General features: G+C 49.2%; 1 pseudogene; it reads right to left on the reverse strand.

Annotated features, from left to right (window-relative positions):
* Nucleotides 1-3201: 3201 nt before the first annotated feature.
* LOC146723904 (uncharacterized) lies at nucleotides 3202-3935 on the reverse strand (annotated as a pseudogene).
* Between the last annotated feature and the right edge of the window lie 8345 nt (nucleotides 3936-12280).

The raw sequence follows: 12280 nt of genomic DNA on the forward strand, positions 1-12280 counted from the left end.
AAAATTTAAACTTTTCTCAATGTGGAACCCATTTTCGGGGTGGACGGTTTGAGGTTTTTGTTATGTTTAAACCTTGGGGTTAAAAAACCCGGGAAATAAAAGGAACCAAAGGCTCCCCAAAAAAAAGGTTTTCCCCGGGCCTTTGGGGCCAAAAAAACCGGGTCAATTTGGAATTCCCCTTTTTTTCCCCAACGTTTACCCTTTCCTTTCCTCCTTTTTTCACCCCTTTTTCCTTCCTTTTAATTTTTTCGCCTTAGAGTTTTTGGGGTTTAAAATTCTTTTTTTTTTTTCCGGTGGTAAAAACCCCTTATTTTTTTACCTTTTTTGCCCCCTCTTCAACAACCGTCGCGTCGCGTGTTGGGTCGTTTTTCCCGAAATCGGGCCGGGTTTTTCGACCCCCCAAACCCTTTTTTAGGGCTCAAAAATAGGTTTTTTAAATGATTTTAGGGGGGATAACCCCCAAACGATCTTTTCCCGGGCTTCAAAGCCGGGGGTTTTTTCTTTGGGTCGATTTGGCCCTCTTCGCAATCTCCTTGGCAACCTTTTCACGGGTCGGGGAATATTATAGCCCTTTCGGCCGCAATCTCTCTGGGTTTCTTGGGGGGAGGTTTTTTGGCGACGACTAATGCTTGCGGTTCGCGAACTCATTTAAAAACCTTTTCTGTATGGGCCCCTTCGAAAAAACAAGTGTCCTTTCTATCACTTTGAAATCCCACTTTTGCTGCCAAAAAATTTCGACAATTCCCACTGAAAAAACCCCATCCCACATGTCAAATATTTTACGTGATCGTTGTACACGTGCTTTTAAATTGGTGGCGGCCCGTTTAAAAAGGGTTAGCAGGTTTGCGTTTTTCGGTATAAAAATTTTCGGGGATTTTCGCGTATGGGTTTACCGAGATAAAGAGTCGATGTTTTGAGTTGGGCCCCATTTGGAAAAATTTTCTCTCTTATCGTTTCTTTGCTTTTGGGGATGCCCGTCATCAAAGCAAAAATTTAATTTGGACACCTCGTCGGGGGAATGACGTCCCCTGTTATTTGAGGAAAGTAAAGTGCCGATTTCGTCAATCGGCGCAAAAAAAAACTTCCAAATAGCGATATTTTGGCTGTTTCAGCGATTTTGAGTACAATACACGTTTCGAAAAGCACAACCCTGCGGGGCTTTTCCAGCAGGCTTAACAACCCCTTTTTTTTTAACCCCCCATTTGAGGGGCCCAAAGATCGCGGTATAGTTTGGGCGGTAGCATCGTACCGTTTTTCGGGACACCCTTTTTTCACGTGGGAGCGTACTCTGCGTTTAATTCATCACTCGTATTGTCAAGGTTTTTGCACCCCAATTTTTTTTCTCACTCCCGAATTTGGGCCTCCAAAAGTCCGCCCATTTATTTGCTGCGCGGACCGGCTTTGGGTCGGAAAACGTCTAGAGATTGCAAAGGATGGCAACAAAAAAGGGCAAAAGGTGTAATTTAAAGTGCGATAAAAAGCACTTTTGGGGCGAGGCTTTATTTTTTCCCGGCTTTCAATTTTCGGCCCGGGGGGAAATTGTTTGGAAAAGGATTGGGGTAGAGGTGATCAAGGTGTCAACCCATTGGGGCCCGGCCCCCTGCCCCCTGAACACGAATTTTTTTAGCCCTTTCTCTCGGAAACCAAACGAAACTCGCCCGTTAAACACCTCGGCGGAAAAGGTAAATCGCCGGGGGAAAGCGAAAAATCGCACGGTCGGAAAAAATCGGTTCGGTGAGAGAGCCGGGGGGCCGCCGCCCAAAAAACCCGAAAAAACGGGCCGAACCCGAAAAAAACCCCAAAAAACGAGGGCCCCAACGCAAAAAAAACCCGGAAAAAAAACCCCAAACCCAACCCAGGGGACGAACCCAAAGAACCCGGGAAAAACGAGAAAATAGTGAAAAAAAACAACGAGCAACTAGGGGGGGAGAAAACGGCAGTTTTTTAAAAGAGTTGCCGCGTAGGAGAAAAAATTTTCCCCCAAGGGGAAAGTAAAAGTGCGGGGGATTTCATGGTCTGGTGGTTTGTGCGGCGCTCACCAAGCGGCAGCCCTTCCTTAGAATTTGATTATCTTAGATTTTCAGGGAACTGATTGTCGGCGCTCGGATCCAAGCGGCAGCCCTTCTTAGAATTTAATTATATTTTTTAGAAATATACAAATAACGTATGGGGGAAGAAACGCAACCTCCTTGATTGTCGGCGCATGCCAAGCGGTGGCTTTTCTTAAAATTTGATTATATTTCTTAGAAATATACAGATAACGTATGAGGAGAAGAAACGCACCCCCCCCCTCCCCCTGATTGTCGGCAGCGGCAGTCTTTTTGTAATAGATATTGCTGGAATGTTTATCTTATCTTTTAATAAATATCGCTGGAATGTTTATCTTTTGTTTATAAACATATAAGGTAACATGAGCCTCTTATCAGGTAACCTGAGCTGATAAGATAAGCTTATCTGCTGATAAGACCCCCGCCCGCGTGACGTCATACCCCTTCGCCCCCGAAAACCCCCCCGCCCCGTACCCCCCTCAGAGGACCTGGTCCAGAACCCCCATAGTATTTCTACTAGCAACTCCTCTAATCAAAGTTTTACAAAGCGAGGGCAATTTTTCACAGGCTTTACTTGCTATAATCGCGGAAAAATAGCAAATACAATTTAACATGATTAAATTCGGTACTTCTAATTTTAAATGTGAATAAAAAGAATTATTACATCCGATCATTACTGACGCGTTATCGCTTGCCATTCCAACAATATTCTGTATCGGAATTTCGTTTTTTTTCTAAAAATGTTTTAAAAGTGTTCTTGTTTCGCCGTTCGATTGTTCGCTCAAATACGGTTGGAGGCGAAGAGGGATGTGTTTTGGAAGACGGAGCGGGATCCGATGACACTTTACTCAAACTTACTCTACTCACAAGTATATTTTGAGATAAATAATCGATGCTCGCTCGTGTGACAAAGTCGTTCGCTTGCATGACAAAACGAGAGGGCTCAGATCGCACACTGGCCCGGAAAAGGCGCGCAACAGTATGCGCGGGGCCTCCTTCCCCCTGCCGCCCCGAGCTCCTCGATCCATCCTGCAAGCAAGGAGAAAGACGCCCGCGCTGCCGAAGAGATGGCAAATATATAAAAACTGTCAAGAAAGCTGAATTGTCGCTCTGACAATAGCCGAGTGTCGATCCAAAGATCGAAAACATATTTTCAATCGTGCGACCTCGGTCTCGGACATCGAGATCGAGTGTGGATCAGCAATTCTCGGCCGCCGATATTTCGTCGGTTTTTGTTCGCTCTCCAACAAAAAGTTTTAAACATATTTTTTGCGGTACAATTTGTGGCATCTAATAATAGTAATTCTAACAATTGTGTTTTTACTTTTTTATTAATAGGACAAACGTATTTTACAAGTACGCACATAAATTTAGTATTTGTGACATCTGTACTTTTGTCTATTAAAATGGAAAATTTACACGTTTTTAAAATTTCTATCAATTTTTCTGTTTCGCGTTTTGCAATTATTTCTTTAACGATTTGAGTGCACTTTATTCGGCTCGTACAATTCCAGACTTAATACAAATATCTTTTAATAAAGAAACTAAATGATCTACATTTCCAAAAGCAATATTATGTTCCGCGAAAAAGGATGCTAATTTAATTTCCGCGCGTTTTACTTTATCAATATATGGTAAAGTATTATCGACATCGGGAGGACTTTGATCATTTTGATGTTGACTTATTTTTGTCATATGTTTGACCGATTGTGAGTGAGCTACTAAATTTGTCTTACAACAAGCAATAGTTTTTTTACAAATATTACAAAATGCTTTATTTGGTTCAGAATGGGGAGCCAACCATCCTTTAAAAATTTTTTCGTCTAACCATGAATTTTAAAATGCGCGGATTTTTTAAATAGCTTCTTTACTAACGTTTGGATCCATAATGCACTTTTATATTACATAAATTGTAATAATTTATTTATTTTTACGTACGTTCAATTTATCTGCTTCCTGCGATTCCGCCAAAACTCCGTGGTCCAGGGTCTTGGTCCGTAAACATTATACGTTACTGTAGTCGTCATGGTTACGTCACGGTAATACGCGCATGCGCGAAAAAACCTAGCCCGTCTAACAACACTGGTATCATCATTCGCGCTTCTTTTAGAGACATATATTGTCGTGCAGTACTCCGTCGATTTCGTACGTCGCGCTCAGTCCGTCCGTAAGTCATACGAGACTCGTAATGGGACTCCTGTCGTTCGTCTGTGTATGTGTATGCCTGTGCGGCTTCTATTCTATCCATACGTGTGTTTAGTGTATGTAGCTTTGCATGTATAGCTTGTATTATATTAAGCATTTGTGAAGTTTCTCCGGGCGCTATGACGGAGGGTTGTTGTGACGTAACGTCTAAATTCTGTCCCATTTGTGCAAGGACTTGTCGGAGTATGCTTATTTCGGCATCTATCGCGGCTGGCGGAATAATCGCGTCCGCGTTTGTATTTTCTGCCATATTTATTTCGTTATAAATTTCTGCGGGGTTGAATATTTTGCTGTCGTATGACGTTAATGAAAATTCTTTCCGCGAAGATACTTAGTAGGAATATAAGGCCGGTTCTAACCCAGGTCCTCTGAGGGGGGTGCGGGGCGGTGGCGAGGGGGTATTACGTTACGCGGGCGGGGGGTCTTATCAGCAGATAAGGGGCTGATATGTTCATAAACAAAAGATAAACATATATCTATTACAAAAGGACTGCCGCTGCCGACAATCCGGGGGGGGGGGGGTTGCGTTTCTTCCCCCCATACGTTATCTGTATATTTTTAAGAAATATAATTAAATTCTAAAAAGGGCTGCCGCTAAATCCATGCTTGAGCGCCGACAATCAGTTCTCTGAAAATCTAAGATAATCAAATTCTAAGAAGGGCTGCCGCTAAATCCATGCTTAAGCGCCAACAATCAAGGGGGTTGATACATGATCTATACGTTATCTGTATATTTCTAAGAAATATCAGCGGGTAAAGTTTCGGGGCGAACAAGTTGCTGCCCGCAACCTCGCAGCTTGCGGCCTCGCTGCCTGCGACATGTTTTTGCGGGGGATTGCATTTTACCCTCGCGGTACCTCCCCAATAAGCGGCGGTTCTTTATTGTTTATCTTAGGAAGAAATACCAGCGCTTCACTAAGGGGTATAAGGGAACCTCGCGCAAGCTCCTGAAAGAAGTGGCCGACATAATATCCACGGCCACAAAGGAACTGGGCAGAAGGACGGAAAACGAGGAGAACAGAAAACTGAAAGAAGAGAATCGGCTCCTCAAAGCAGAGATCACCTCCATGAAGAAGACAGTCCAGGGCTTCAGGGAGGAGATAAGATGCCTGAGAGAGGAATTTGCCTCAGCGGGCAATAAAAAAGTAGCTACAACCAGCGTAGATAAGCTCGCCGCCAAGCCCGTTGTCAGCCTTCAAAGGTTAGAGATCAAGAGAGGCAGTAAGGTCAACCACAATCTCCATAACAACGGAGACATCCAACAAGGGTCTGTACAACAGATCCTTGATACGAAAATGGTTGACCTTGAAGCCACATTGGTCAAGCAAGTCGGCGAAATTATAAACGCCAGACTTGCAACATTCGAGGAGCGATTACCACCAGAGAAAAGCTTCAGGCCTCCGGTGGGAAAAGCGGCCGCCAATAAAGTCCCGACAGGAGTAAAACCCCCGAAGACATATGCGGCAGCAACAGCGGGCACAAAAAAGGGAACAGACCCCAGGGAGAAGACACGCACCACCACCGCTGTCACCCCTCAGGCTCTTGCTCCCCCGAAGAAACCCAAAACCGAGGGCAAAGTGTTAGTGCAGAAACCGAAAATAGTTTTCATAGAGGAGGTCAGCACGAACATGAGAGTCCTCTCAGTCTCAAATGACCCAAAAGAGGACCAAGGGTGGAAACTGGCTGAGACGAGAAGAAAGAAGAAGAAGGAGGCAAAGACGACGACCGGCAGCAGCAACAACAACAACAACAACTACAAGATCCCACAGCAGTAGCAACAGTCACAGCCAACAAAAAAAGGGGGACACAAATCTCCCCCACAAAAAGCCGCCGAAAAACCGAAGATGGCGGCAAATGGAGGGAAGTCAATAAAAGTTGACAACAAAAAGGAAGCCGGGAAAACCGCCAACAATATTCGTCTCCACAAGAGAGCGGCGATCCTGATCAGCCTACCATCTCAAAGAGAAGACGAGATGGAAACGACTGACGGGGAAGGAAAGGCGGCCCAAAGATCGCTGGGCGAGGCGATGGCCGGAATCCAAAAGGAAATTAACCTGAAGGATTTCGGCATATCAGCATTAAAACCCAAAAGGGCCGCAACGGGGGGGGGATGCTTTATGAGGTGCCGGGTGAAAATAACGCGGAAAAGGCCAAGTTACTCGCGGAGGCACTAAAAAAGTCATTGGAACCCAGGGGGATCAGGGTTTCGATCCCGGTAAAGAGGACAGACCTACGGATATCCTGTCTGGAGAACTCCACCACGACCGAGGACATCAAGGCGTCTATAGCGGAAAAAGGAAACTGCTCCGCAGAAGACGTCAAGATTGGAAAAATCTCCAGGTCCCCCAGAAATGGACTGGGATCGTGCTGGGTCCAGCTACCATCGACCGCGGCCAGTAAAGTGACCAAAACAGGTCCATTAGTTATCGGCTGGTCTGCGGTCAAGATAGAGACACTGGAGACTCGTCCCCTCCAGTGTTTCAATTGCATGGGGGTGGGCCATACACGCGCCACCTGCAAATCAGAGGTAGACCGTAGTGGCCTCTGCTATCGTTGTGGCCAAAACGGTCACAAGGCTGGCGATTGCACAGAAAAGCCTTGCTGCCCGTATTGTAAAGATAATGGGCACAAGGCTGAACACAGATACGGGAGCAAGGCTTGCAACTATATCAAAACCAACCAAAGGGGGGGTTTAAAAGGCAAGCAGAGGCCAAAAATAAGCAAGGGGGAGGGAAAGAGTACAATTGCATCGAAGATAGCAGCCAACAAGGCTGTTAACGCAAAGGAGGTCAGAAGGGAGGAGAAGAGCAAACAACAACAATGAAGGCTCTTCTCCTCCAAGCCAATATGAACCACTCCGCCAGGACGCAAGACCTGCTAATGCAACACCTGGCGGAGTGGAACATTGATTTAGCCGTGGTGGCGGAGCCCTATCGAGTCCTCCAGAAAGACAACTGGATGGGGGATGAGGTAGGCCCCGTCACCATCATCGGAAAGGCGGAGAGGAGAGCACTCCCTCTCTCCCTAATGGGAAAGGGGGAGGGCTTCGTATCGGTTAAGTGGGGGGAAGCTATAGTGGTAGGGGTGTATTTCTCTCCAAACAGAGACCTCGCCCAATTCGAGGAATATCTGGGTAGGCTGGCGGACGAGATAGACCGCCACCTCCCGGGTAAGGTACTGGTCATGGGGGACCTCAACGCGAAATCTGACGCGTGGGGTTTCCCGGTGCCCAACGCTAGGGGCGAGGTCCTAGAAGAGTGGGGGGCACAACTCGGCCTTCTAATTTTAAATAGAGGGTCTGAGTACACATGCGTGCGGTACAACGGGGGATCCATAGTGGATGTTACCTGGGGATCCCCACAAGCCGCGCGCATGGTAAGTGGCTGGCGAGTGATGGCGGGGTCGGAGAGCTTATCCGATCATAGATATATAAGGATGGAAATCTCCGACCCCTCGGTGGAACGCCAGCCACGCCCCCCGGTCGAGAGAAGGGGTACACCCCTACCCCCTCGATGGGCGTTAAAACGCCTAGACGAGGATGCCCTGATGGCGGCCGCCGCAGCGAAGGCATGGGAAGACCCTCCCATGCCCGACGCCTGCGATGCAAACGAGGAGGCGGCCTGGTTTCGCTCGGCAATGACGGAAGTATGCGACGCCGCCATGCCGAGGTGCCCGGCCAACCACAAAAGGAGGGGGGTGTATTGGTGGTCTCAGGAGATCGCATGGATGCGTGCAACATGCATAAGAGCGAGACACCGATACACCCGATGCAGGCGCAGGCATCACACTAACGAAGAGGCGGCTCAACTGCTGGAGGATTACAAGTCGGCAAAGAAGACCCTCCAGCAGGCCATCAGGGATGCTAAAGCCAAGGCGTGGCAAGAACTGTTGGAGACCCTCAACAAGGACCCGTGGGGGCGGCCATACCGGATTGTCAGGAAGAAACTGCAGTCCGGGGGGCCGCCCATCACAGAGGGTCTCCAACCGGACATGTTGGAGGAGGTGGTCACCACCCTCTTCCCCCCAGACGAAAGGGTGGAGGAGGGTGGTGGCAGACCCCGGGGTCCTACGACCCAAAATGGATGGAGCGAGGACCTCGGGGTCACTAGGAGGGAGCTTGCCCGGGCGGTCAAACGGCTCCGGGCGAAAAACACAGCTCCGGGGCCGGACGGAATCCCGGGCAAGGCTTGGGCTCTAGCTCTAAATGTTCTGGGGGGGGGGGGGAGGATGAGACAATTATTCGATTGCTGCCTTAGGACGGGCCAGTTTTCAAAGATCTGGAAAGAAGCGAGGCTGGTCCTCCTAAGGAAAGAGGGGCGACCCGCAGAATCACCCGCGGCGTACCGCCCCATATGTTTATTAGACGAGGCGGGCAAGCTATTCGAAAGAATAGTAGCTGCCCGCCTCAGGGATCACCTGTCGCTGGTGGGACCCGACCTGGCGGACAGCCAGTACGGATTCCAAGAGGGCAGATCGACAATAGACGCAATTATGCGCGTCAAGGCCCTCTCGGATGACGCGGTGGAGAAGGGCGGCGTGTTGTTCGCGACGAGTCTCGATATCTCGAACGCGTTCAACACGCTGCCTTGGCAAATCGTCCGCGAGGCACTCCAACACCATGGAGTGCCTCAATATCTACAAGACTTGGTCGGGGACTACCTGAGCGACAGGGTCCATCCACCTGAGGTGGATATCTTACACGGGGCGGTACCAAAGGCCGCATCGACAAAAAATGAGCAGGGGGGTTCCACAGGGGTCGGTCTTAGGACCACTCCTGTGTAACCTAGGATACGATCGGGTTCTGCGGGGCGCGCTTCTCCCGGGCATGCACCTTGTGTGTTACGCCGATGACACACTGGTGCTTGCCCGGGGGAATGATTGGGGGGATGCGAGGAACTTGTCTTCGGTGGGTGTGGTACTCGTCGTCGGTAGAATCCGCGCATTGGGTCTGGGTGTGGCCCTCCAAAAGACCGAAGTAATACACTTCAACGGTCCAAGGAGGAAGCCACCTCAGATCCAAATAGAGGTAGAAGGAGTCCAGATTGACGTGAAGCCCCATATGAAGTACTTGGGGCTCACACTCGACAGCCGGTGGAGCTGGCGGGAACATTTCCGTCGCTTGGCCCCCAGGATTAGGGCGGCGGTAAACAGCATTGGTTGTTTGTTGCCGAACATCGGGGGGCCCAAGGAAAGTGTACGTCGCCTTTACAGAGGAGCAATTGCGTCTATGGCGTTCTACGGAGCACCAGTGTGGGCGGGCGACCTGATGGCGCCAAGTCAAAGGCTTCTTCTGGATATCCAGAGGAAGCTAGCCATCAGAATCGTCCGCGGTTATCGCACGCTCTCTGTGGAGGCGGCATTAGTGGTGTCGGGGTCAATCCCATGGAATCTGCTGGCGGAGGCGTACAAGGAATTGTACGATCATAAGATCAACCTCCGTCAGCGGGGCTTGGCCCTGACACCCAAAGCGACGGAGGTGGCCCGGCGACAAACCAAGCAGCGCGCGGTAGATAAATGGTCGGAGGATCTCCTCCGACCAAGAGCCGGGCTGCGCGCTGTGGAAGCCATAAGGCCGGTCCTTCCAGACTGGCTGTCGAGAAGATCTGGGCTCTCATATAGGGTCGTGCAGGTGCTCACCGGGCACAGGTGCTTCGGGGAGTACCTGCACGACAAGGCGCGGAGAGAGCCGACGAGAGGGTGCCATCACTGCGGCGAGGTCATGGACACGGCGCAACACACAGTCGAACTCTGCCCAGCCTGGGCAGACCAGCGCCGTGTCCTGACCGACATCATAGGAGGAGACCTTAGGCTCCCCAGCATGGTCAAGGCCATGCTGGAGAGCCAACATAAATGGGAGGCGGTCACCTCCTTCTGCGAGGATGTCCTCACGCGGAAGGAGGTGGCCGAGAGGGAGAGAGAAGCCGACCCTAACGCGCACCCGATGCGCCAAAAAAGGGCCGGCGCAAGGGGGAGGCGGTTCGCCGCTCACGCGGCAATTAATTGAGGATTTTGTGGAGGGGGCGAGATGGGAGGAGGGAACCTCTCTCCTCCCGATCCCGCCTAGAAGAAGACAGAGGGAGGACTCCCGCGGGGACCAGGGCCGATTCCCAACCCATTTGGGGAAGGAGGGAACCTGATCCCCGGGGGAGAAACATCAACGGGAGAAGCGGAACGGAGGGGACGCGACCCCCACCCCAGGGTGGGATCAAGCGTCCCCTCCCTTCCGCTGAGGGGAGGCTTCCTCCAAGGAGGGAGTCTCCTGGGAGAGGTCTCGGGTGTTGGCGCCGAATCCTAACCCCCCTTTAAGGGCGGAAGGAGCGCCAACACCCGGGACGGGAGAGTCGCAGAGCACGAAGGGCGGGGGCCCTTCGAGCTCATTGCACGCGGCTCTCCAAGGAGGGGAGAGGAGTGGTGGTGATCCCCACTTCTCTCCGCCTGGCGGGTTTACCCGCCAAATGGGAGGGACGCACCCGAAAGGGGTGCGTCACGGCGTTTCGGAGGCCCCGGTTGCATACGAAAGCGATTCCCGGGGCCTCCGAGTAGCGCCAGGAGGACCACCGTCAGGTTTAGCGGGTCGGGAGTGAGGCCTTCAGCCCTCTCCCATCCCCGCATAACCCGAAGCCTCCCCCGAGGTGGAGGGTATGTATTGAACACATTCCTGACGTAAAAAAAAAGGAAGAAATACCAGTGCCGATAACCAGCGGCTGCAGAAATTTATAAACAAAACAAGCGCCGAAAATCTACGTCATCTAAATTTTTCTCGTTTGTACGTTGACGAACAAAGGGTTGATTGGGATATATAATGAGGACCCTGATGCTGCCGAGTCATAGTACGGTGACCACTGGCGAGCTCACGCTCTCTTCATTCGGGGTGCAAGATGTTTGTCTTGCTATCAAGTGCTTCCGATATTCTCAGTTTAAGTGCCGAAACAGTTGCAATATATTCCGAAGATTGTTTTACTGCAAAAGTGCGGCTATTTCATAGAGCATTTATGGGACAAGCTTCCGGAGCACATCAAGACGGATCCGGAGGTTCAGACATATCGTCGCTGCCTCGAGCATTACAATCGGCCGTGGATGCGAACGCATATTGACGGTCCAGCACCGATGATCAGGGATTGCAGCGAATGTCAGCGAAAAAAGGCTGAGGTTAGGTTACAAGTGTAATACAGTGTGAAAAAGTGACAGACAATAAATATGTGGCCAGCGGGTTATCGCGAGGGAATGCTGTTTCATGAGATGCGATTCGAATTATTGAAAGTTGACGTGATAGTCAATGCCAATCTAATGGTAAAATATGTGTCCAAGTGTTCCGATAAAATGGAAGAAACTGATAGTGTAGTGTATAGAAAGGAAAGGGCTAAAAAGTGGGAGAAAGGAAGTAAATATTCCTATTACAATTGGTTGAAAGACTGTGATAAATGTATTGACATTTTGGAAGACCAATGTCCACCACCAGATAGATATAATGGTAATTTAAGATCTAGAAAATATCTTCTCTTTTATGAATTATCACTGAAAGCTCGCATTGCCGAACTTGGAGAAAAAAGAAAAATGGTACGCAGAATATGCCTAAGCAAAGATACCAGTATGCCCGCGCTTACGAGCAAAACTCATGTAAACTCAATCGTGCAGGCAATACATGCGCGTGAAATAGGTTTCAAAAAACGTAACACGAAAGAGCTGTACAGAAGCCTCTATGCGAATACTTTATATGATTCTCCACGTAAAATAATTAATTGGCGGAAACCATTGAAACAACACATAATAGAACTCGATAATCCGAATGATTATTATTAATATCAAATTAGAAAAGTGAATGCGAAGAGTATAGCAGTGTTTATGAGATAAGTTTTATTACATGTGGAAGAGAGGATTGTAGTGAATGTGTCGAGACATATTTTTACAAGGTGTAAACAGAACAATAATTAACTGCTGCAGCGGCTGCTCTTTTATAACAGATCATCTTTCTTTCTGAGATAAGTTTGATCGCATGTGAAAAACAAAGGGCTGAACGAGATATATAA

Source organism: Nylanderia fulva, unplaced genomic scaffold (assembly GCF_048542155.1).
Source record: "Nylanderia fulva isolate GAGA-0341 unplaced genomic scaffold, ASM4854215v1 Scaffold160, whole genome shotgun sequence".
NCBI lineage: Eukaryota > Metazoa > Arthropoda > Insecta > Hymenoptera > Formicidae > Nylanderia > Nylanderia fulva.